Source organism: Furipterus horrens, unplaced genomic scaffold, assembly GCF_987537825.1.
Source record: "Furipterus horrens unplaced genomic scaffold, mFurHor1.1.pri manual_scaffold_3, whole genome shotgun sequence".
In the NCBI taxonomy this organism is placed as follows: domain Eukaryota; kingdom Metazoa; phylum Chordata; class Mammalia; order Chiroptera; family Furipteridae; genus Furipterus; species Furipterus horrens.
The window spans coordinates 177858659-177885184 of record NW_028327173.1 but is presented as its reverse complement, the minus strand read 5'-3'; the positions used below and the strand labels follow the sequence as shown (position 1 = coordinate 177885184).

The 26526-nt window shown below is 42.0% G+C and overlaps 1 long non-coding RNA gene across 1 annotated transcript in view; it reads left to right on the top strand.

Annotated features, from left to right (window-relative positions):
- The first annotated feature begins 4224 nt into the window (after positions 1 to 4224).
- The window catches only part of LOC150016827 (uncharacterized), a 32718-nt gene continuing 10416 nt past the window's right edge, over positions 4225 to 26526 (top strand). Inside the window, exon 1 of the long non-coding RNA XR_016510071.1 lies at positions 4225 to 4285. This is a non-coding gene — a long non-coding RNA (uncharacterized LOC150016827). The remainder of the gene's footprint in view (positions 4286 to 26526) is intronic.

The window sequence follows — 26526 nt, the reverse complement described above, 5'->3', positions numbered from 1 at the left end:
GCTATTGAAGCTAATGACTTCTTGTTTCAACATAATTTTGGTGAAGGGTCATTTCAAATATTTGGGGGCTATAATTTTTAACTCTACATCAACTGCAAGTGACTGTGGAAACATGTTTCTTTACTTCTCTTTGTGCTTCAGTTTCTTCATTTGTGGAAATGATGATAACAGCACCCACTGTAAGGAGTTGCAGTGAGGATTAAATTAGATAATATGTGTCAGAATTTGAAACAATATTTGGGTCACAGCTGCTGCTTTTAAACATGGCAAGAGCTCTCTAAGGCACAGTGGGTGAAAAAAATCAGGTTGTAGAAGTATATGTACTTAAAACAATTCTGAATGCTTTTCATGGGTACACAAAAATATAAGTAAACACCAATAACAAGATCTGGGAGAATATTTTGCAAACTGATATCCCTGCTTACTTCTGGAGAGAGGAGGAAGGAATTGTATTAACTGGGGACATGGTCGAATGGGACTTGAGCTTTATCAGTAGTGTGATTTTTATTTTTACATAATGGATTTATTTGGTGATATTTATCCAACTAAAAATAATTACTAAAACAACCTATTTGTTTTCTCTCAGAGAAGGTCACCTAATAGGTTGACTAAGGATGACAAAAATAATTAACATTTTGAAGTCAAAAGTGAAAAAAGTAAAGAATTGTTACTTATAAAATATTGTTACTTAAATAAAATGGAATTTTGTTCCTTTTTATTCTGGGCAATAATTCAGACTGCTGTGAACATTTAATTATTTATTTTAATTGTTAATAAAAAATGACAATCTTATTTTAAATTTGTTTTCAGATTCTTGCCTCTTTTCCTGTTTAAAACTGTTTTTAATTTTTTCTTAGTAGTTTTGCAGAAGTGACATAGTATTATTTTCCATTTGTATTGCATTTATTCATGACTAGGACCAATCTATGCAAATCAACAGTGTCTCTTTTATAATTATTTAATATTTTATATCAATTTGTTAAATTATGAAAGGCACTTTTGGTCTGCTAGCTCCAGCAATGAATTATACATCAGTCAGTTTTCATCTTGTTGGATAATATTTAAGATATATTAGGGAATTCTCAGTTATAAACACACGGAGATATTATGGTCACTCTTCTTTTCTCTCCAGGCAAGAGAACAAACTAATGACAATAAAAGTCTGAGAATCATAGTAATGATAGAATAGTATATGGGAGCTGCTAAAAGCTGAGAGAGGCTATGCATAGATTACAGAATTTTAAAATAGAGGCTGTCAAGCCTTAGTTTGCATCAGGATTAGCAAGGACCTCCTTAAAATGCAGATTCCTGAATCCCACTTCCAGACAAAATGGGTCAGGAGATTCTGGTGCAGGTGGGCTGTGAGCTATACATTGAGAACCATTGCTGGGGGCCCTTTGGTAGTTATCTGCTGCTGCCCAATGCTGGCTACTAGAGCCGCTCCAGTCCAAAGTGCATCCTTGTTCTTCTTCATCTGCCCAGAGATTAGGAAACAAAAGGATACCATGCTAGGGAAAGGCAATCAGGCTGCCTGAGCACTGAGAGCCTTTGGAATGGGAAGTTTAAATATCTCCAGGTTAAGAATCTTTGTGCATTCTTGAAAAACGAAATAAAGAATAGCTCAAGTAGGCCTGAAGATTGACTTTGTTTTCTTTCTCACATCCTCACGATAAGCACTGGCTCACCATTAGGATTTGCAGCCCTTTATATACTCAATGAGATAATATTTTTCATCAAAATGTACCTGGCCTAATCCTCAGTAGCTCAAGTTCATGCATTCTTCTGGGTGACAGCTAATTTATTTGATAATTTATGATTACCTGTCCTAGGTAATAAATCTGCATGCTAGGTGTGGTTGTAAGAATAATACCCCCACCCCAAGACATCCATGTGCTAATCTCTAGAACCTGTGAATATGTTATTTTATGTGGCAAAGTGGAATTAAGTTTGCAGAAGAAATTAATGTTGCTAATCAACCAATCTTAAAATAGAGAGCTCATCCTGGGTTATCCATGTGGGCTCAATGTAATTGCAACAGTCCTTTAAAGTAGAAGAGAGAAGCAGAAGAGGAGATCAGAGTGATGTAATGTGAGAAAAACTAACCTGCCATTGTTGGCTTTGAAGATGGAAGAAGGAGGCCACTAGCCAAGGAGTGCAGTAAGCTTCTAGAACAGTGGTTCTCAACCTGTGGGTTGTGATCCCTTTGGGGGTCGAACAACCCTCTCACAGGGATCGCCTAAGACCATCGGAAAACACATATATAATTACATATTGTTTTTGTGATTAATCACTATGCTTTAATTATGTTCCATTTGTAACAATGAAATACATCCTGCACATCAGATATTTACATTATGATTCATAACAGTAGCAAAATTACAGTTATGAGGTAGCGATGAAAATAATTTTATGGTCGGGGTTCACCACAACATGAGGAACTGTATTAAAGGGTCACGGCATTAGGAAGGTTGAGAACCACTGTTCTAGAAGCTGGAAGAAACAAGAAAATGGATTCTCTCCTAGAGCCTTCAGTAGGGAATGCAACCCTGCTGACATTTGATTTTAACCCAGAGAGACCTGTGTCAAACTCCTGAACCACAGAACTGTAAGCTAATAAGTTTGCGATGGTTTAAGCCACTAAGTTTATTACAGCAGCAATAGAAAACTAATACACATGGTGAGTCGCTTGGAGTCATAGCACTCTACTCTAGAACAATGTTTTTTTTCCATGGGAATATTAGTCATCATGGAAGACAAGTTCAGAAGATACCTAGAGGCCATAGAAGCCTGATAATGGCCCTCCAATCCCAGCATATATGCTAAGAATGTTTATACAAAGACCCCTCTCCAAGGACAGTAATCCTGACCTGCTCCCTGGGCTATAATTTTTCTCTCCATGGCCAAGTCTCCCCAGTGCATTCCACCCTTCACTGTTGTGGTTGACTGTGATTTTGAACCCTCTTAGCCTTCCCACCAGCAGCCTTTTACACACACCCACTGCAATGTTTCTGCACCAACGTCAGGAATTCTGCATAAACTTTTCCTTCCACAGGGACCGAAGAAAACACCTTCCCCATAAGAAAAGTGGTAGGTTAGGTGCATTGAGGTCACAGATAAGAATACTGTGAGAACCACCATTTTAACCTTCTTGATTCCCACGGTAAACTTCCAGGTTTGATGTTTTTGCTTGATTAGGCTTAGAAAAGTAGGTTCCATACTTGTAGAGGTCTTGGTTCTAGGTTTTCTGCAAAAGCTTTGATATTTAAAAAATTCTAGAATCTTGCTTCCTGGGGGGAAGATTCAAGTCATGATCTGGATATATCATTCTTTCCTCTCTGCTCCACTTTGCTTTCTCCTCCTGCTCTGTTACTTCTGCAGAGAAGCTGGACATGGTGGTGTGGGGACAGGAGGCTAGTGGCCTGTCACAGTGGGTTACCCGTCACCCCCGGAGCCCTCACTTCCATCCAAGATAGCTTCCTGTCTTTCCTCCCAAGGCTGCAGAGTGCTGAGATCAGAATCACGTTTACCAAGAAGGTGATTCATCTCTCCCAATGAGGAGGATAAAATCTCCTCAAAGTCTGACTGTCTCAGTAAATGCTCAAGTCCAATAGCTCCTGAGCAGTCTTTATGTTTATTAAGGAGGAGCTAGAATAAAAATTCTGGGAGTTGGATGTGTGGGCAGCCCCCCACCCTCAAAGATGGGCCGCAGGTCACCTGTTTTGTTCCCAGCACCCTGGCACTTGTGGGTTTGCTGGGAGCCCTCTGTAACACTGACCACTGACAGGCTGACTCCCTCTGCAGAAGTCAGAAGCTCATTTTGGTTTTGTGGCAGCTTGGGTTTTTCTGCCTGTTAGGAAACAGCACTGGGGGACCAGCTACTGAGCCTGTGTCCCTTAGTTCCTTTCCTCTAGGAGTCTTCAGCCCCAGGGGCAGCTGTGAGGACCGTGCTGTTGGGCTGTGGAGCTGAGCTGTTGTGAGCACGGAGCTTCAGAAGCAGGATGCCCTCCTGCAGTGCCCCGCCCTCAAGGCTCCATCTGTGCTCTACCCGGGCCAGCCAGTCTCATCCCAGGCAATGGTTTTAAAGGCCAGCAAGCCACCTGTCATGGGATGAGAAGCGCTGAGCCCCTGACCAGCTGTAGGCTGGACTGGCTCCCTTGTCCAGCAGCCACCAGCCCGTGGAGGGTCAGGAAGAATCCTCGTGGCCCAAAGCAAACAAGGCTAGCAGTTTATCCTGAGTTTCAACCTGGGAAGCGGTCAGAGCTTCTATGGAACATCAGTCAGCCAGGTGAGGAGCTCCAGATGAAGGACTGCCTTGGGAGCATCTCCCGCCCGCTCTCCTTGCAGGGTACATGAATCTGGGTTAGCCTGGCAGCCCACAGCACTGCAGAGCACAATGTGTTCTTTTCCCATTGTTCCCTGCTCAGTAGAGAAAGAGACGGCCCTGTGCATTTCTGTCCTGTCTGCCTCAGCACGCAGCCTGTGGCAGGATCGGTGCATGACAAACGTTCAAGGAACAGGAGAACAAAGGGTTCTGAGGCTTGTGCAGGGCGCCACCAGAAGTTGCAGCAGCCTGGTGGGAGTGGGAAGAACATGTCCAGGACGGGTGGGAGAAGCTCTTTCTAAAATTTCTCCGAGGAGACAGACCAGCACCTAAGTTTTCTTTTTACAAAGAAGCACTGCAATTCCTAAGTTTCCCTCTAGTCCATTGGGGCTGCTGCATATAATTGGACACATTTTGCTTGGCATGGCTCCAGGGGAGGCCCTATATATATTATAAGCATCCAGGTGTCATATAGGATTATATAGTTTTCAGCGGGTGGCAGGGATATCCTGAGCAAGGGACACCTTTTCCTAATTCAGCCAGGAGCAGGGTTGAGAGTGGGTCCCCAGCCACTCCCATCCACCCCGGGCCTCTCACATGGATTAATCAGGGTTTAGAGTCCCTCCCTCAGAGCAGTTTGTCAGGGTCGGGCCACAGCCTGTAGAAGTGGTGCCCAATAGGTTCTTGTCCTTTCCTTGTCACCCCAACAGGCCACCAGCATTGTGTAACCCTGGTTTCTATGGCCACTCAATGCCGTTAGCCTAACCATATTAAATATAAATTATTTTTCTGGAGAATATTAAAATGCAAGGACAAAGCCATAAATTCAAAGAATTTTTAAACTGCAAGGGAAAATGTAGTTGTGTAGAGGATGAGCTTTGGCTTAAATTGACTTGAATTTGGACTCCAGATGTACAACCTTAAGCAAGTCCTGCAATAACTTTTTATGGATCGGTCAGTCCAGTCATTCCTTCATTTAGTTATCTCCTTAAAAATAATTACTGAGCATCTGCCCTGCATGAGGCATCGGGTTGGCCAGTTCTCTGTTCTCATGGAACTTACAAGTCTCTGGAGGAAGGCAGATGTTAAACAGATACCCACCCTGATCAGTAGGTTCAGCACTGGTAAGTGCTATGAAGGAAACCTACAGAAAGCAATGGGTTATAACAGGAAAACTTGAACTTGTCTGGTGAGGCAAGGAGGGCTGAGACTTTGAAAAATGAAAAAGAATTAACCTGGAAAATATGAGGAAGCACTCCAGCTGGAAGAGCAGCATGAGACAAGATCCTGGGGCAAGGAATTCCATGAGAGGCCAGTGTGGCTGGACGCGAAGTAAAGAGCAGGAGGAGCATGTCAGGAGATGAGGCTGGGAGGGGGCAGGCTGATCATGCCTGAATTTCTAGGCATAGTGAGAATCTTGCTCTCTAACCCACGAGCATGGAAAGGTTTTAAGCAGGTAGGAAACATCATCAAATCTAGTTTTAATGTTCAAAGCCCTGGCTCTGTCTGACATGAGGAGGCCAGACTGGAGTGGAGACAAGAACCCATAGAGAGAGGAATAGACCCAAGGAGTGTTAATTGCCCTGTGTTGTTATGGGACAGTCAGTTCATTTCAGGCCTCACATCTCTCTCCTCTGGACCTGTTTACCCTATGATTCTGTTCTGTTCTCTGCAATGCAGCCTGCCAGGAATTTTCTCCTTTCTCCTCTGGATGTCCTCGGTATTCTGCTGGGACTCTAGGCCCACCAGTAAGCCAATGAATTATTAAAAATAATTTGTTTTCCAAGAGATGGTATCTGGTCTTGATGCAGATTTTCTTTGAGGGGTATAAGGAGGCCAGACTGGTGCCCACAGCTTATGATGGGTCCCAGAGCCCAGCCCAAGTGATAGCAGCTTAAGACATATATCTCTCCCTGCCTGTGAATGGGAGGCAGAGGCAGCTGACTCATCTGCTCAGTGCATCATCACGTGGCCCTCTGTCAGCACTTGCCCCTACCTGGTCTCATTGACAGCTGCCAGGGGAGCCCCCACTCTTCACACTTGCTCAGGGTCAAGTGGAAAGGCCAGTAGTGTTTTCCCTGGGACCAAGTGCATTTACACACTTAAAGATGAGCAACTGGAAGTGCTGAGGAGACACTAAGCTTACATCAGGAGCTGTGGGGTCCCTGGGCCACCTCCTTGGTGGTCAGCCCAATTCCTCCCACTACCCTGTGTTCTCACTCCAATGGCTTATCGATTCATTCTCTGCCTACCAACTAAGAGAATTGCTCATGAAATTTACAAAAGATTAATCTTCCAGTTCCTTCTAGGGGTCACGGCCACTCTAAATAAAGTTACATCCTCTGCCAGTGCCATTGACTCTTCTTACCTTCTGTTTAGGGGTGCTGGCTGGACTGCCCAAGGTCTATTGATTCTGTTTGTGCTGATTGTTCCTCGTAGCTGAGCATTTTTAAGTGTTCCTGAATAGAGAGCAGCAGAATAAAAGGGAAAAAGAGAAAGAGAAACTTGGAGAAATTAAGAAATGTTTGGGGTCAAATGTTTTCCAGAAAGGTGGGTCTCCTGAAAAGGGGAGGGAACCAAAGAGGATATTAGAAATATCCTGCTGGACATGATGGCTGGATGAAAAGCCCTTTGTCATGTGGCCTCTGAGTGAGCCCAAGGCTGCTGCTCCTTTTTGGGGAAGCGTGCTTGCGGCTGAGGTTTTGGTCCAGTGCTAGCTATGCCCACACGAACACCAAGGGGGTCTTCAAGTACTGAGGTCTTGGTCCAGTGCCAGGGTCTCTGGCACAAATATGACTGCCACAACCACCAGCTTCCTCAGAAAGAAAAGAGGATCTAGTAAAAACACCTAACACTTATATAACCTTTATCATGTGCCATATATTAACTGTAAGTTAATATATTAATCTTGAGAAGTAACTTAGTTATTACTCATATTTCACAGATGAGGAAACTGAAGCACAGAAAAGTAAAATAACTTGTCCTAGGCAGATTGTCTCCCGAACCTTGCCCACGCTCTCCTGCCTCTGGGTGGCACCTGAAGTGTCTCTGGTCAGATCCTGCTTTTCCCAACCGTTGCCAGCAGGAGTCCCTGAGGCCTGCTTTCAAAATGGAGTCTGAGCCCAGCTCATTTTCCAAGCCTGGCCTGACCAGGGATGTTCACAGCCTCAGTCTAAAAGCCTGGAATGGCCTTATTATACTAATATTAGTGACAACAGCCATTGTAACTGGCATGGGACATTTTGTATATGCCAATCATCATCACAAGCATACAGGTAGGTATTGTTATCCTCATTTTCAGATAAGGAAAATGAGGCTCAGTATCCGTCCAAGGTCATGGGACAGGTGGGTGGGAGCCTGACTCTGAAGCTGTTAGGTTGCATCTTCGCGCAGTGCCGTTGGCCGCTTCTTACTGCAAAGGTGGTCGCATCTGTTGTGGTGCGGAGAGGTCGTGGGCAGTGGGGTCTCCTGAATAAAGCCATACATTCTGGAGCCACACAGACCTGAGATTAAATTCTGACTGTATCAGTACTTGTGTGACTTGAGAGCATTACTTAACCTCTTGGAACCTTAGTTTTCTTTTTTGAAAACTGAGCCTAATTCCACCTTTCTCACCCAGAGTTATTTTAAGATCAAAAGAGATAATGCTGGACTTCCTAACTTTTAGGCATTCATGCACTACCTTTTTTATTTTTGTCATAAGTATTCTTAAGTATATTTATTTAAGATTTTCCATACATTTGTTAATTTATGGGATAAATGTAGTGGTCAAATGGAGCCAAATATTCTTTTTTGGCTGGTCAGCAAATTTTAAAATTTGAGAAAAGCCATAGAAAGCCTTGGTGACACTGCTATTGGGGCAAAGCAACTGGGCTGGCTATACTGGCAGGTTGGCACAATGCTTGTGTCCGAAGCCTGGGGTTTGAGGCCCAACTCTGCCATTTATCAGCCGTGAACATCTGGGCAATGCATTTCACTGATCTGAACCCAAGTCTTCTGCTTCAGTACAGGGCAGTGATGACAGCAGCTGCCTCTTAATCATTGTTTTGTATCACAATGGGAATTCATTTCCACTTGGGCAGCAACTTCTTTTTTTGCAGAAATAGTAGCTTTAAGGCTCTGGGCTCTGGGCTGCCTGATAATTCACGGATTCATGGTCTATAGGCAGATGCACAGCTTTCAGCAAATGGCTACCTTACCAGGGTGGTGTGTCATGAGGGCTTCAGAAAGCACAATTCTGAAGAGTTAATAAGGAATATAGGTGGGAAGGTGTGTAGCCCTGATCAAGAGAGGGATGAGGGAAATGAAGCAGTGGTAGGGTGGGTGGGCAGGTGTGAGAAAAGGGTGGATATTCTTTTTATTTTCGTTTTTATTTTTTAATCATAGTTTAGATTCAATACTATTTGTATTAGTTTCAGGTGTACAGCATAGTGGTTAGACAATCACATATTTTACACAGTGATTCCTCCCTGTATTTCAAGTACTTACCTGACACCATACATTTTTATTACAATATTATTGAGTATATTCCCCATGCTGTACTTTATATCCTTAGACTATTTTTTTAAAACTATCAATTAGTGCCTCTTAATCAAAGGGTGAATATTCTTAATTGGGAAACAAGAATATATAAAAGATGTTTTAAGTTGGGGAGAGCTTAGTAGGACTATTCAGAGGAAAGCTATGTTTTCATTGTGAGAGAAATTATTAGGTTAACTCAATTGTAGATGAAGGGCTGCTTATGAGAGGTTTAGTTTGTAGTTATGGATATCTGGGAATATTGGTGCATATATTTTCTTGGTGAAAATAGAATGAATTGGATCAGCAGAAGGAGAAGGAACTGTTTTGGTCAGCCTGGTACCTGATGATGCAGGGGTGACTCAGGAATACCAAGTACAGTGTTGACTTTCCTGCAGACACAGAGGGAAATGGAAACTGGTATGGAGCCCAGGGGGAGTTTGTGCAGAGACAAAGAATACCTGAGCCCATCCTGGAGGGGCTGAGTTGTGGTTAAAGGAAAACACGTGGAGGCCGTATGCTGGACACTTTGTGGGCATGGTAGCGGCCTGCCGGCTCCTGTTGGCATGGCCCAGAAGGGCAGAAACAGGAGTGTTTGTGAACCTCTTCACTATCCCATCCTGTCAATACTTTCCCAGCAGGGGAGCAAGGCCCAGAGGGGAAAAGTAAGAAGCTGATACCACCTGACTCTGTGAAAAGGTTAACCTCTGGGGATGTTCTCCAAATATCTCCAATATCCTTCCTCAAATGTGGAACTCTCCCCAATATTTAAACTTAGAACCAGCATTGGCAGTTAAGCAGATCAAACAGTGTTAGGGAAGATGTTTAGCTGGGTCCATGTGTGGAGCACACTCACACACACACAGGAAGGACTCAGCCATGAGCAGAGCAGGAGGTACCCCGAGTAGGGCATGGGTCCTTCGGCCACCACCCAGGACACAGACGTGAGCCTGGGAGGTGGGGGCGCTTGTCCCAGCAGTCCTCTAAGCCTGGTGGGTCGCTTATCTGAGTCCCCATTCACAAAGAAAAACACCCTTTGATTCCATAAAAAAAAAAAAAAAAAAAAAAAAAGGCAAGGAGGTCTACCTCGGGGGACTGTAGAGGCAGTAGGGAAGCAGATGGGGCAGAAGAGGTTATCAGGCTGGGGAAGCATCCTCTGACGTCGGGGCAGTCTGCAGTAAGCCACGGCTGGGTAAGCAAGGCTATGTGAGAGGAAACTCACTGGAAAACATACTGCACCTTGCCAGGCAAAGCACCATGTAGGAGAACTGTGGACTATGGGAGAGAAAGAAAGGATAGCCAGGAGCTGGAAAACTCATAGCTATTACAGTAAATGAGCTATTAAAGCCATCAAGACTCTCTGTCTTTGGAAAGGGTGTGAACATGTGCAGGGGAGGAATGTACTTAATGAAAAGAGATAGAGGAATAGCAGGAAATTACAAATCACATCAAGAATAAGATAAGAAACCTACTGCTCTTTGCCAGAGCCTTCAGTAAACAACAGCTGTATAGATGAGAGATGGATAACTTGAAAATGGAACTTAGTTCCAACCCCTGTGTCTCTAATATTTCCAATTCCATGCAAAAGCTGTTGGGGGCTCCAGCTAGAACTAAGGGCACTGTAACTCTTTCTGCAAGACACAAAGAAGCCAGATCACTTCAGCAGAACTCTGAATTATTTCAGTGGTTTAATGGTGTTAATGGGGGACAGGGATTAGAAGCATTGGCACAGAAATGAGGGGCTACAGTTCTGGCGTTTAATAAGCTGAATTCAACCCTCACTGTGCTTTTGCTAAATATGTGACCTTGGGCCAATTCCTACAACTCTTAAGTCTCCATTTCTAAATTTTTAAAATAGAAATAACAATATGTAACTGTCCCACCCATCTCATTCGTAGTTGGGAATATCAAATTCAATAAAGTATGTGAAATTGCTTGGCAAACTGAAAAAAAAAATCCTTGTCTGCATTTTTATTGTAAGAGCAATAACCTTGGTTATCAAGGGCAAGTGAAAGCTGTGGCTTCCCAGAGCACAGTGACAGTTCTTGAGTATATTTCTCATTAAAATTCTTCTTCCAATAGCATATCTGGCTTTGAGAAACCAAGTTGTATTAATTGATTGATAAGTTTGTACTGAAATTCTGAAAATGCCATATCATTGAAACAAAAGACGAAAAGCTCATTGGATCTGGAAACAGTTTGAGTCTTACTAGATGCTGAATTCTATGCTCTTTCTGCCCCCAGGGAACCAGATAGAGAGCAGGGAGTTCAACTAGGAGCCTTATTACAAGAGGATTACATTCAGGAAGGCCCCGGGTGAATGAAGAAACATGGGGGCCAGGTGCTCATCTTCCAGATGATGGTTCTCAGTCAGGATCTGTTTCATTTGCTGCAGCAGCTCCTCTGGGGTAAACGTGTCCAGGTTTAGGGGAGGCAGACTGGGGGTTCCATTTCCTGTAGTTTCATTGGGTCCACCTCGCTTTTCAGTCAGGCAGCTACATAGTTTGTGGGACATGACAGCAGTTCCTATGGAAAAATTGCTGTTCCCCCTCTGCAAGGGGTCCCTATGAGACCCCCCCCCCCGAATCCATTTACAATTGCTAACAGATATTCCAAGAGTTGCCTACTTTCTCTCCAATGATATTTGAATATTTACGAATCTTCCTTTTAAATAAAAAAGGTATATTCTAGCTTCGGGTCTGCTGCATGGGCAACAGCAGACCCTCCATATCACCCTGCCCAGGCTCTGTAGCTTCAGCTTCACTGGAGAGGACACTCCAGCGTCATCGCAAGATGTCGATTCAACATGGGAGGAGACAGATACTATGTCACTCCCGAGTCAGACTGCACAGCCATTCTCGGCGGTGCAGATAGACTCTTAAGAAGCTACACCATCGTCTCTTGAGACGGACGGCTGCCGACGACGATTCTAGCTTCAGTGTGTATGTGTGCACATGTGTATGCCTGTGTACATGGGTGAGTAGAGGGGTACAGCGAGAAGGAGGAGGAAGAGACAGCACGACTCATAACGAGCAGGAATCCTAACACCAGTCATCCGAGAGGGTTTCTACGTGTATATTTGTAGAGACATGGGCAAAGTACTATCAAATTGATTTCCCCACACAAATCAGTAAACTCAAATCTCTGTATTTTGGGTGAATTGTATGGTATGCAAATTATATCTCAATAAAGCTGTTCATAATCTCCAAAAAAGAAAAAGGAAAGAATTCACTGGAAGTTGTCTTGACCCTATATTTGGCTTGGAAATGATGCTTACAATTGCTATAAAATATATAAAACTCAGAAAGTGTTTTTAAGTTATCTCACCTATAGTCAGGTTGGGCAACGAAGAAAGCAACAGGGTTAGGAAAGAGACTTTAGGACTTGAGAAACTGAATAAATTACTAAATAAATTCAGTCCAAAATCAGGGCCTGGGAATAAGATTCAACTTATTTCAGGAAATTCAACTGTTTCATGGTTTGAATGAGTTCGCCACCTTGTACAGCAACAGAGTTATTTCTCCCTTGCAATCAGGTACAACCCTGCATTTTCAGGGGCTTAGCATTAAACTGGAACATTCTAGAAAAGAACACGAAAGCTTTGCAGTGAGAAAAATTTTGATAATGAGATGCTGACATCACCCACTCTTGAGGCAAGATATTTCAGTCAGTGGCATCTCTCTAACCAGGATAGCAAAATGTGCAATTTTAAGTTGAGAAAAAGAACAGCACAGATTTCTTACTAAGTTTCAAAGTATCGAGATACAGGAAAGCATTTTCCAGTTCACAGATGCTTTGCAAGTCCTCTAGGGACTCAACACCTGGTGAGATGCAGAGCTGGCCACTGCCCTTGAGGATCAGCACAAGGCTGGGAGCAGCCTGCCACAAAATACTGTATACAGCCCAGTACCATATACAGTACCAGAAGGGCATTCACCCATTCATTCATTCTACAGCTATTTATTAGGTATCTATATAGCAGACACTTCGCCAGCCTCCATAAGGGACATAAATTTTTATGAGATATAATCTCTGCTCTCAGGATATTTATAGGCCATGTAGTCTCGCTCTAGGTCCCCTTTTAATAGTCTTTAGCAGACATAAATATTTTTAAAGAAATTGAGGTGAAAGTCATTAACATAAAATTAACCATTTTAAAGTGAACAATTAATGGCATTTAGTACATTCACAATAATGTGCAACCACTACCTCTGTCAAGTTCCAAGACATTTTTATCACTCCCTAATAAATCCTCATACCCGTTAAGCAGTTATTCCCCATTCCCTTCTTCCTCCAGCCCTAGGCAACCTCTCGTATGCCTTCTGCCTCTATGTATTTACCTATTCTAAATAGTTCATATATAAGTAGAATCATACAATATATGACCTTTTATGTCTGGGTTCTCTAACTTAGCATAATCTTTTCATGGTTCATCCATGTTGTAGCATGCATCAGAATTTCATTCCTTTCTGTAGTTGAACAATATTCCATTGCATGCATATAACACAATTTGTTTATCCATTCATTCGCTGATGGACATTTGGGTGTTTCCACCTTTTGGCCATTGTGAATAGTGTTACTACGAACATTTGTGTACAAGAATTTGTTTGAGTACCTGTTTTCAACTTTGGGGGTATATAGCCAGGAGTGGAATTGCTGAATCATATGGTAATTCTATGTTTAAATTTTTGAGGAGCCACCCAACTGTTTTCCACAGCACTGCACCATTTCACATTTCCAGCAGCAATTACAAGGGCTCTAATTTCTTTACTAATCACCAGCACTTGTTATTCTTCACATTTTTGATTAGAGCTATCCGAGTGGGTATGAGGTAGTATCTCATTGTGGTTTTGGTTTTCATTTCCCCAGTGACTAATGATGTTCAGCATCTTTTCATGTGTTTTTAATGTAACCACGATACTTACAAGTAATGATGCCAGGCCATCTGAAAGACATTATCACCTTTGCCCCTAGGAGAGAGCAGAGCCCTAGATCATGGAACAGATAGGAGGAGATGGGAGGATGGGGTGGAGGGGGAGGGAGGGAAGGGCAGGCCTGGGCACTCCTGGAGTTTGGGGAAGGGAGCAGTTATATAAGAACCTTTGGGAGAGGAGACACCGCGGCAACAAGGGGAGGGACTGGGGGCTTTGTGTACTGTATTTGTGAGATTGGAAGGATGGGAGAATTAGCCCAGAGAGAAGAGTGCGGATGGTCAGGACCAGCCTCCCTGTTTCACAATTTCTCTGGGAGTGACTGCTTGGCTGATGAGTAGCTGATCACACTGCTCGGGGAGAAGCAGCAGCACTATGCCCTGGTCATTGGGAGACTTCTCTGCCTGGGTCTGTGGGGCTTTCCCTGAGGGAAGAGAGGAGGTGACAGTGCCTGAGGACATCAAGAGTCCTCCCAGAGGTGCAAGCTTTATTTTTAAAACCACAATTTGGGGGTATTCAGCGTGAACTAATTCTTTTGTGTGTGTGTGTGTGTGGCAGCTTCCCAGGACGGTCACATGGAGGAGACCAAGTCTTCTGAACTTTCATTTTCCTTCAGGTCTGGAGATTCAACAGTTTCCAGTTTGTTTTTTTAATTGAATTTATTAAGGTGACATTGTTTTAAAAAATTATATAGGTTTCAGCTGTACAATCCTAACATACATCTTCTGTATACTGTATTGTGTGTTCACCACCCAAAGTCAGACCTCCTTCCATCCCCATTTATCTTCTCTTTACCCTCTGCTACCTCCCCCAACCCTCCTTTTTCTCTAGTAATCTGTTGTCTGTGTCCATGAGGTGTTTTTCTTTTGTTTTGTTTTTGCTTAATCTCTTCGCCTTTTTCACCCAGCCCCACAACCTCCCTTCCCTCCAACTGTTCTCTGCATCTATGAGCCTATTTCTATTTTCTTTGTTAGTTTATTTTGTTCATTAGATTCCACATATGAGTGAGATCATATGGTATTTGTCTTTCTCTGACTGGCTTACTTCACTTAGCATAGTGTTCTTCAGGTCCATCTACGTGTTGCAAAACATAAGATTTCCGTCTTATTTTAAAGCTGCATAGTATTTCACTGTGTAAATGTAGCACAGTTTTTTTAAAAAAATTACCTTTATTGTATTTTTTCCGTTACCATTTAGTCCCCTCACACCGTCCTCCCCCCAGCAAGCTCCACACTGCTGTCCACGTCCCTGCGTCCTATTTCCTCTTTGCTCAGTACCTCCCCCCACCAGCTGTCATCTGCTCTCCATCTATGAGTCTGTCCCCATTTTCCTTGTTAGTTCAGTTTCTGGATGAACTAATTTTTCAAGGATTGTTTTTAAATGAAGAATTTTTTGGCTCTAACTTTGGAATGTATATTTTTTATGTTTACCATCTCACACCTAGCAAAGAAACCATTCTCATCAAGAGAATTGCTTTGGAGTCAGTTTCCAGAAACATTATTTAAGCTCCTCTAAGGATATTTCCATCTAACATGATAATCCTGAGCCTTTACTCTGGAGGTCTGGACTTCATCTGTGCCCTATTCCTAACCTTCCTGCCTCTCCACAAACGGAGAGCTGTGCTGAGCACTGTGGTCTCAGTGACTTTCACAATTAGGCTGAACATCCTTGGTGGCTAGTTTCCATCCCTGTCATTTGCTGAAACTGCTCTCCCAAAACAGAATGATATTTTCTTTTTTAAAATTATATTTTATTGATTATGCTATTACAGTTGTCCTGATTCTTCTCCCTTCACAAACCCCCTTCCAATATTTTCTTAATTGCTGAATCCAGTGGCCTTTGGGGGGTTCTTACTTGACCTATTTAACCTAGTTATCATTTAACAATCATTTCCTATATAGCAGGTATGTTGCTCAGTACTTTGTATATTTGTTGTGTGGTTGCAAATTTAACTTGCTGTATAACAGGATGTTTAGAGAAAAAATGTAATATCTTTATTTTGTCTCTAAAATGTTTGGCCTTCTTCTCAAGCTCACTGGGGAAAATTATTTAACTATCCAGTCCAATTCCAAATGGAGTCTGATCCCATAATTTAGGTAGCATCGATGATCTCTCTATTGGATTAAAATAAGATTCTCAGAGATCCTCTCTCCCTTCTTCTGCTGCTGCTTTTCTAAAATGTTGTTTAGGAACATGCGGTGGGTGGGGGTAGTGACTTTCCATAACCCTTGGGCAACAGGGAGAACCAGGCTATTTGGGGGTGATATCCTTTTCTCTTCTGGTCTTCAGGCCCATGTCCCTTGTCCACCTGGGTGCTGCTTGCTCTGCTGGCAAAGATGGCTAAAGTTGGTGGCTGTTCCCTTTTGCCCTGGCCAGGCTGTGGTCCTGCCCTATGGCTGACTTAGCCTGCCCTCCACTATAGCTGATTGAGGGACTCTTGAAATCTGTAACCCTCATTTGGCCCCCAGCTCAGGAGGTCTGTCCTGGGGTCCTTCACCACTGCCTTGGAGGTTCTCTCTGAATACGATCCATGTCAGAATCTCAGTTACTGTGGAACACTTCCAAACTCCATTCTCTCCCTTGGCCACGCTGAAGTTGCACTGGTTTCCTTTGCATTCATTGAGTGCCCAATGCTCATTCCCACCTCTCAGCCTTTGGAACACTTGGCCCCAAATCTTCCTATGACTGGTTTCTTCTGCTCATATAGGTCTCAGCTCAGATGTCTGAGAAACTGATTGTATTAAAGTCAATTCTCAACATCAGAAATAGATTTAGAAATATGTGGATTAAATAAACAGTATGTGTACTTGGAATAAGTGTTGGGAACTATGAAAACATCTCTGCAAAGACTTATATATTAAGTTGCCATTTTGTTCTTGACTGGATCTCTGAAAAACAGACATGCTGAATGCAAATCTCAATTTAAATCTTCTCATGTTTCTTTTTAAAAAAATTCCATAACAAATAGATATTCTTCAAGGAATGCTCAGCATATGACTCTCTTCCAAGGCCAACCTTTGGGCAGCTGGAATCACTTCATAGACAGGTGCAAGAGCTGGGAATGCTGGGAGTTTATGTCACCATGGCCCTCCTCCGGCCAGCCCTATGCAATGTCTCACTGGTGCAGGAGTGTGAGTCCAGACAAACTTTTAGTTCCAATTTACACCAGAGCTCCCGTGGGATCAAGCTGGGGCTGGACTCTTCCTCAATTCACATCATTGTGTGGATTCTTCTGAAGTCTTGTTCTATGTCCTCCATTTTCATACCGGTTTCCCCAGGCAGTGTGTCCTTAATAAATCACATGAATCCTTATCTCAGGGCTCACTTCTGGGAGACTTAACCCAAGAAATAGAGACTGCTTGTTTAGTTTGGTGAGCAGGAAAGGCCTTCCTGAGAAGACGCCATTTGAGCTGAGACCTGTAGGAACAGAAGAAGCCAGTTGTGGAAATATCTGGGGACAGGGAATTCCAAAGGCTGTGAGGGTGTTCGAGGAACTGAAAGGAGACCAGTACAACTTCAGAGTGGCCAAGGGAGAGAATGGAGGAAGGAGTACCCCATCAACAACCCTTAAGTGCTGGAGGCCAGTCTGCAGTTGATACAGGCTTTCTCATCTCCACTTGGCAGGGACAAGAGTTAGGGGAAGTTTAGTAGCTTTTCCTCCCCCAACACTGCAGCACAATCTATGGAGAGAGGCCTATATTTGGGAAATTCCCATCTGAAAGATCATGCACCCTAAAGAAAATTGAGGCCAGCTTGTGTTTTTCTGCTTTAGTGCTTGAGCAACATCTTCGTTGCATAAGTCACTTGCAATGACCAAATATATCCAACATTTAGAGGGCAATGGAGATCCTGGAAGGACCTGGCTCAGTTTCTGTGCATACTAGTTGCTTTAACTAAAGAAAGACTTCATTGCAATGCCTGGTAAGAGATTGATATAATGTTTCCCATGTCTTGGGAATCCTCTCATTTTAAGTGTAACTGTATGCCAAGATACTTCACAAAGTAGAGGAATGTGGCACTGGCCAGGGCAGTGAAGGAAAGCAGGTGAGAGTCTGAATGGCCCTGTTAGGAAAACCTTGCTGGATAGATGGATCAACTGATAAAGCTGGGATCCAGACAACTCTACTGTGCACCTTGGCAGAGGAAGGGAAAATGCCTTCCTAAGTGAAAAACAGAAAGAAAGGAGGCTCTTTTTGCTTGAGCCTCACTTGGAATTGGTTAATAACAACACTCCAAAGCCTCACAGCATGGGTCTCACCTCTGTTGGCCATGAAGATCCTGACCCATTAACTTGTCTTCTTTGTTGATTCTTTGCAGAATGAATCATTCATATAATTGCACTTTCAGTTAAACTTATACAAATAAAAACTGATATATATGGAGACTGAGGACAACCCCTAGTACAAATATGACAAATAGAAAAAAATGAAATGCCATATTCTTTAAACAAAGCTACTCTGCTCCAATTGTTCAGGTGTTTTTTATTGTTATTCTACAGCTGTCCCAGTGTTTCCCCTCTTTGCCCTACTCTGTCTGCCCAGCCCACCCCTGCTCCCACTGTCAATCCCCACACCATTGTCCATGTCCATGGGTCACTCAACTTCATGCTGAGATTATAGTTCTTACTCCAGGCACATTCAATGAGCAATAATTGGTGCAATTTCTTCCTGATTCATGTTGTTCTTTCTATTTAATAAAATTTTAAAAGAAAAATTTTAACATAGTATTGATTATCTAGGCCTAAGTCCCTTGTGATTTTTTTTTTTCCCATTTGGTTCTATTTTGTTTTGTCAATGTTTGTGTTAAGCAATCTGCATTGATTTTAATGAGGAGATGTTATCCAGTGACCTTTCACAAATCAATGGTGATATGCCAGAGCAAAAAGGAACCTTCTGCCAAACACTTCTTGGCTGACTTACCCACTCATCCAACGAACTGGCATCAGCATTGTTCTCTTATTTTCAGTAAGAGAAGTGACAGCATACAAGAGGAAAAGGGATCTCGCTGATTAAACAAGGAGACCCGCACAGGTTAGGGGCTCTGTGTTGTAAGTAATGTGCTACAACACAACAATTTGTAATGTCTTTGAGTGAGATACCAAATGTACTGCGCTAAACTCCAAAGTAAATAAGAGGTAACTTTGTTTCATTGGCCTGAGATTAATACCAGTAGGAAAATAGTGGAAGATTATTTTCCCAAGGTAGAGAGAATGAAATGGTGCAGTTTCTTTTTAATTTCCTTCCATGATCTTTTATTCAGTTGTGAGTTCTATACCTTTTCTTATGTGCCGTCCATAAGTTAGCCAGAAAAAAAAACAAGCTGCATGTGTAACTTGAGGGGAGAAGCAGACAGGGAGAGAGAGGTGAGAGAGAGGTGAAGGCTGGTAACAGGGGCTGCCTGGCAGAGGCTCACCCCAGAAACCAAAAGATGTTTGTCCCCCAGCAGCCTGGTTCAAACCCACCCCATGTCACCATTCTCTAGATTTACCAGGGAACTTTCACCTTTTTTTCCCCCTTCTTTTTCTCTCTTGCTCATGTAAGAGGAGAGAAAGAGGCCAAAAATGGGGTTGGGGAGGAAAGAGATAGTTCTGAATCACACATATCATGGTACTGGCTGCTGATACTCCAATACATACTTTTTGGTTGTCACTATTTTTAAAGCATATAAATAAATGATAAATAAAACCTTAGCAGCCATTTTGTATCTCAAGAATTTTAAACCTCCAGACCTATAGGTCATGCTTTCATTATTATAAAATAAAGTTATGCTAATTGTAAAACTATCAGATAGACAGAAATAAAGTTAAAATAACCTTCCTCATCACCCTCACTCTCAATTATCATTTCCTTAATCATTGCCAAGTTTCTTTCAGAATTTTTCTATATACACATTTTCAAGCACACATATTTGAAATTTTTATACAAATGGGATTGTATTTCATACATGATTAATGACTTGAGTTTTTAACAATCATAGTTCTGACATATTTTCACATCCATGAATACAAATATATAGATAGGCTGGCCATACACTTCATCCAACAAAGACATTTGTTGAGTGACAGGGAGTGCTGTTACTAATTTCATAGGATGACACTTAGGAACTGTAAATGTTCTGGTGACTTAGAACATTTGGTCACACTGTCTATATATCATGGTTTGAAGCTGATCTCTCAGTCAGTTTGGAAAACTCAGTTTTTTTGAGGGGATAAAGAGGTGGGGAATCCATCAAAGAACAAAAACTAATGACTGTCTCATCATAAAAAACTGTGGAAAGCTTTGGCTAAACAAACAAATGAACACGGCCAAACTCTATCAAATTAACAGGGCAATTTTTGACCTCGAGTTGTATGAATGGAAATTTGTGAGAAGGTGTTATACAGAGGACACATTGGCCAAAAATATATGATTTTTTTAACAGTGTCAGCAAGGCAGCACAATGGACTAAAGAATGAATGAGACCTCCTTTAAGGACACAGGTGACTGGCAAGAGTAAATGAATGGATTTGGGGCTGTTGCTCATCTTATTCCCATGTAACTTTAAGTCTACCCTGCAGATTACTTCTCATATTTCACGTGAAGAGTTTTGCATACATGGGGGAGCTTGGGGCAGGGATTGGGAAGATTAACACTGACTGTTTCACTCAAGCTTGTACAATTCCCTTAGGACATTTGTACTCTGTGGTTCATTTAATGTGAAGAAAGAGTGGAGCTAGGGTGTTTTTTTTTTTTTTTTTTTTGATAGAGAAGCAGCTGTGAGATAATTGGTGACCAGAGGTCAGGGGAGCCACAGATTGCTAGCAATTGGAGCTTTCAGAGGCAGGACAACATGATATAATGTTCACAGAGGAGGACGGGTGTCACCAATTTCTGTTCGATGCAGCAGATTGTTCCCCCACCCCAATCCCCCCTCAGCTTTGTGGAAGGTACTAATTTCATTTTTATATGACTTGTTATAATTTCTCATTTCTAATGGGATATTTTTCCAAATCCACATCACCAAGCCAGCTGGCTGTCACATCTGCACACTCTTTTTATAGAATCTACCTAGCCTTGTACCCTTCTTTTAGCTTGATCTTTGTCAGGCAATAATTCATCAACATCCACTAGAGATCTTCTTTTAACTCTTAAATGGAAGGGATGCATTGAACTATTACAAATTCAAAATTTGAGCATGATGAGGTACGCAGTATGGATAAAAGCATTGGAAAGTTATTTTTCTCATCTCTAGGTATCTGACTAGATAGGTGTCAAGTGACTCTCCATGAAACTGGACACCACCAATGAGCTGTACTAGAAGGAGCACTGGACGGAAAGAAAGTACTTACACCTGAGTTCTGATTCTGGTCTGGCACGGATTCACTGTGTAACCTGGAACAAGTCTCTGGGCTTCAGTTTTCTCCTTTGTAAAATGAGACAGGTGAAAACAGTTGATTCTCAGGTTCCCTTCAGGTGTAAGTTCTCTATGATTTTGATACTTTGTTTTCTTACAAAGTAAAAAATCACAAAAATTCTTCGTATTTATTTTTTTCTTAATTACCACTTCAGTTTCCCTGAAAGAGGTACCACTTTGGGTCCCTTACTCTTCCTTTCTTCATGGTTCTGACAAGCAACATTAGACTCGAGGCAAGAACAGATTAGAAAATTGCCTTTTAAATGTCAGTTGAGGGCTACATCCAAGTATTTCTCACATTGGCCTCCCTCTGAAATATGAAGTTCCATCCTCAGGACTTTGTTCCCTGCAGATAAAACACCTGCCCTCTATTAGTATACATGTGCCCTGGGAGAGGTGAGGCATTAAGCTTGTTTCAGCTTAATTAGAATACACTTATCTCAGTTTTCCAATTGAGCTGGCTAACTGACCACAACACCTTGGGGGCAGAGAGAAAAGTAAGGGGAAACCTTTTTATAGGGCGAAGGTGTGAGTGATACATAAAAAATCAGGACAATGCCTGGTGTTGCTATCTGGTGGGACTCAGAGTTGGAGACAATGAGGAGCTAAGGAAGGGGGCAGAGGTCGGGGGGAGGGAATGGAACACGGGAATGATGGAAGTCCTGGCAGCAGTGAACAAGGAAGTCAGCAGATTCCCAAGACCTCCCAAGAGCAAATTTGCCTTACATTTCCTTAGCCTCGGTCTGTCCATGTTAATTTGTATGAAACTCGGGCAGTTCCTCATTGCTCAATGAGCACTTGAGAGAAAGGAGGCCAGGAAAGTAATCACACTGTGTTAACTTGTGACTTTACTCTTCCTCCTGGCTTCTCCAACATCTCTTTGTTTTCACTTTGCCTGAATTTCAGATCTATAATTAGAGTTGAGAAGAAAATGTTCTGCACAGGGAGTTTTGTTAATACCACCATTTTTTGTTTGTTTGTTTTGGAGAGAAAGTTTTTTTAGAGGTGAAAAATACGGTAGATCTTCCCCCATTCCTTTATAAAGCATTCTGTCTCTTAAGAATTTCAGAACAGTAAGTTGCTGCAGGTTGTTTCTAAAAGAATTCATTTCTGTTTAGGGGGCAAAAAACCCACCGATACTCTCCTCAGTGTTGCTAGTTGTCACCTTGAAGCTTCCACGAGACTGCAAGCTGGGAAATTCACTTTTCTTCAGCGCTAAGCTGGCTGAGGGGAGATTTCATTTATTTGATGTGTGTCTGTGTTTCATCCTGTCCTGACATTTTATACTGTGGCTTTCTTCTGGTAAAGTAGTTTATATAGTGTCTTTTCTCTCTTCAATAACTCATGTTTTTAACCTTACAAGCAACTCTGGATGTTACAGTGATAGGGTGGTTAAGGAGGTTTGGTGAAAGTGGTATACATCAAATCTGGGTGTATCCTAAAGATGTGGTACCATGGGAAGATTTTAAAAAGATTGGATGCAAAGGAGAGGGACACTCGTCAATAGTCACAGATTTTAGAGTTAGTATCTCCTGAATGTCAATGGTTCTTTTCTTCCTGGTGAGCTCGATCCTGCCAAACTCAGATGCCATATTCAAAATGAAGAGTTTCTATTTCCACTCTATTTTGCTTTGTTCACCCTCTTTTCATTAACTCTTTCAGCTGGTCTGCTGGACAAAGAAAGGCCAAGAAACTAGGCCAATTCAGCCAATTAGTGTGGCAGGAGCATAGCAGATGGGGAAGTAGAAGCTCATCTTCTCTCCCTTTAGCCTTCAGTCCAGGCCCACTGCCTTTACAGCAGTAACACAACCTCCTACACCTTAGAACGACTTACATTTGGGTCCTTTTCCCCTGCGCATTTGAATCTGTTGATCTATTTTCCTGTCTATTTCTTCCCTTACTGTTCAGATCTGTTCATTTCTATTGCTCTAGCTTTCGGTTCACTCTTTCTTCTGTCCTCTCCATTCTACTGTGGAACCCATCCACTGAGATTTCTAATTCAGTTATTTATATTCAGTTATTCAATAACTGAAATAATAGAGGATAATGGAGGAGACAGAGAGGAGAGACTCAGTGAACTAGAAGATAGAACAATAGAAATTTTCAGTCCTAAATTTACATTTGATTCTTCTATTTTTTTTGCTGAGGTTTCCCATTTGTTTCAAGAGTATTCATAATTACTTGCTGAAGCATTTTTATCATAGCTGCTTCAAAATCTTTGTCAGTTAATTCCAAAACCTTGATCGTCTCTGTGCTGGCATATGTTAATTGTTTTTTGTTTTTGTTTTTTCATTCAGTTTGAGATCTTCCTAGTTCTTGACATGCCAAGTGATTTTCTATCAAAACTGTGCATTTAAGATTATGTTATGAGACTCTGGATCTTAGTGAAACTTTCTGTTTTAACTGGATTTAGCTGATAAAATAAAGCAGGGAATGGAGGGCCTTGCCTTGTTCCTGCCAAGTGGAGGCAGAGGTCCAGGTTTCCCACTCAGCCCCAGTTGACACCAGAGGAAGGCAGGATCTCATTACTACTGGATGAAAGTTCCAGCTCCCTGTGCAGTCTCCACCGACTCTCAAGTGGGTAACAAGTGACCTTGTTACCACTGGGTGGTGGTGAAAATCCTGACTCTACAGCACGCCAGTGGGGAGGAGGAGGGGTGCCTCCTGGTGGAAGTCGAAGTACAGGCTCCCTCATGGTCTTTACTAGCACACTGAGGGGTGGGTAGAGGAGACTCATTACTGGCAAGGATAAAATCCCTGGCTTCCTACTTGGTCTTCTCTGATACCACCCTGGCAGGGGTATTGGGGTGCTTCATTAAAGCCTGGTGAGGATGAAAATCAAGGCTCCCCACTTAACTTTTGCTGGTATGGGTGAAGGGAGGCCACAGCTTTTTCTGTGGTGTTATGTTGGAGTAGGCCAGTTACTATCTAAAAAAGTTTCTATCTTAGATTATTAAATTAAATGTAAAACCTCAGCTTTAGAAAGCATCGAGAAAAAAATGTTGGAGAACATAGTGGGTATCAGGAGCCAGGCAAAAATTCTTGGACTTGACAGCAAAAAAAAAAAAAAAAATTCATAGTAAGAAAAGTTGATAAATTGGACTCCATCAAATGAAAAAAACTTTTGTTCTGTGATTCTACTAAGAGGATAAAAAGACAAGCTATAGACTGGAAGAAAATATTTGCAAACCACATGCCACATGTTCACCAAGAGAATATTATCTAGACTGCATTTTAGAAAGCTCTCAGAGTTCAATAGTAAAAACAAACATAACAAAAACTCAAACAATTCAATTAGAACATGGGCAATAGACATGAAGAGAAATTTTCACCAAACAGTATATACAAATGGCAGATAAACACATGAAAAGATGTTCAACATAATTAGTCATTAAGGAAGTGCCAATTAGAACCTCAATAAAATGTCACCATATACCTACCAGAATTGCTAAAATAAAAAAATATCAACAACACCAAATGCTGGTGAAGCTATGGAAAAACCAAATCACTCATTGGTAGGAATGTAAAATGATACAACTACTTCAGAAAACAGTTTGGAAGTTTCTTTAAAAAAAAACCCTCAACATTTAACGACTATCCAACCCAGGTGGGCACTTATCTTAGAGAACTGAAAAGTTATCTTCACACAAACACCTGTACACAAATATTTATGGCAGTTTTATTTATAATAACCAAAAATTGGAAGCAAACCAGTCCTCCAGTGTGAGAATGATTAAATAAAAGGTGGTATATTCATATTATAGAATACAACTCAGGAAAAAATAAAAAAAGCAGCAGCAAACTATTGATACACACACAACCTGGAAAATTCTCCAGAGAATTATGCTTAATGATAAAAGCCAGTCCCCAAAGTGTACATATGATATGATTTCATTTGTATAGCATTCTTGAAACGACAAAATTATAGATATGGAGAACAGATTAGTGGCCATCAAAGGTTAAGGGGGGCACAGAGGCAGGAAAGAAGTGCTGTGATTACAGAAGGGCAACGGTGAGAGAGCTTTGCAGCTATGGAATTATTTTGTATCTTGCATTAATGTCAATATCCTCATCGTGATATTATACCATAGTTCTGCAAAATGTTTTCCTTGTGAGGAAACTGGGTAAAATATATAGAAACTATTGGTTTTCCTTACAACTGCATGTGAACCTACAATTGTTTCAAAATAAAGCTTTAATTTAAAAAAACTTAATTCATTAGATGGCAAAGGGGGCAAAAGTTTTCCGGACAAAGGTTAACCAGTCAGAAATTCTGGAGGTGAGACTGAGAGATCAAGTGGTTCTAAAGCTTGGGTCCTTCTGCACCACCAGGAGGAGCCTGGTTATGGACCAGATTTTGAGACATAATGAACTGTGCATATGAGAGTCATTTCAAAACTGCAGGCTTATACCTAAGGCAGGCATTTGTGTAAAGTGTCAATAGCTACCACTCTTCCTGGGCGTTTGTGTATTCCAACAGAAATAGGACAATTTACACAATGGCAAAGTCCCAATCCACAAAGAGGGCTCACGTAGCCAGACCTTCAAATGTGATGCTGGTGGGGTGCCTCCGGGAAGGCCCACCTCTGGGTCAGGCTACATCAGCTGCACCTTTAAGGAAGGTTGAAGCTGATGCCTTTGGAGATGCTGCCTTCATTCTTAAGTCTGGTCACTTGGTGGAATTTCTTTTCATTCTCTCAGTTTGTGACAAAATTCAGCATTGCTTCTCCTCTACTCAGCAGGACAAAAGGGAGGCCAGAGGGTAGCTGTAGATCTCAGCAGGACTTAAACAGTCTCTGCTAGAGGTGAGGGGAAGAGGAAGATTGAACACATCTTTTGGGAACATTGGTAATTTCAAATCAGCCTCACCCACCTTCTTGTCCTTCCCTGAAGTGTCACTGTGCCTTTTGCTACATACCTCTGCCCCCTGCCCCACTTCATTGTTATATATTTTTTTCCCACAAAAAAATGGTTAGATATCTCCTCAACAGAAGGAAATCATATTAGTCATTCAGTTTATTAGGGATTTCCCCATCCCTCACTTTAGGTTTGCAAGACCAGTGTGCAACAGTGGCAGACGCACACCCATATAGATCTTTCCCCATGTAGACTTTTTTCCAACTTGCTTTCTAGCGTCAGGATGCTTTTTCATCACTTCCTGAATCATTGGAAAGCTGTTTCTCCCCTTATTAAATGTACACAAGTCTCACTAGCAGTGGTGGCTGGAAGTAGAAAAGACTGTGTTTTTTTGTGACTGTGTAAGTGATGGGGAAAAAGTGGCACATGGTGTCTGCTTGTAAATTTCCCTAGTGAAGCTTAGCATCAAAATTCCTTTCTAAAGAAGCAATGGAAATATCTCAGTAG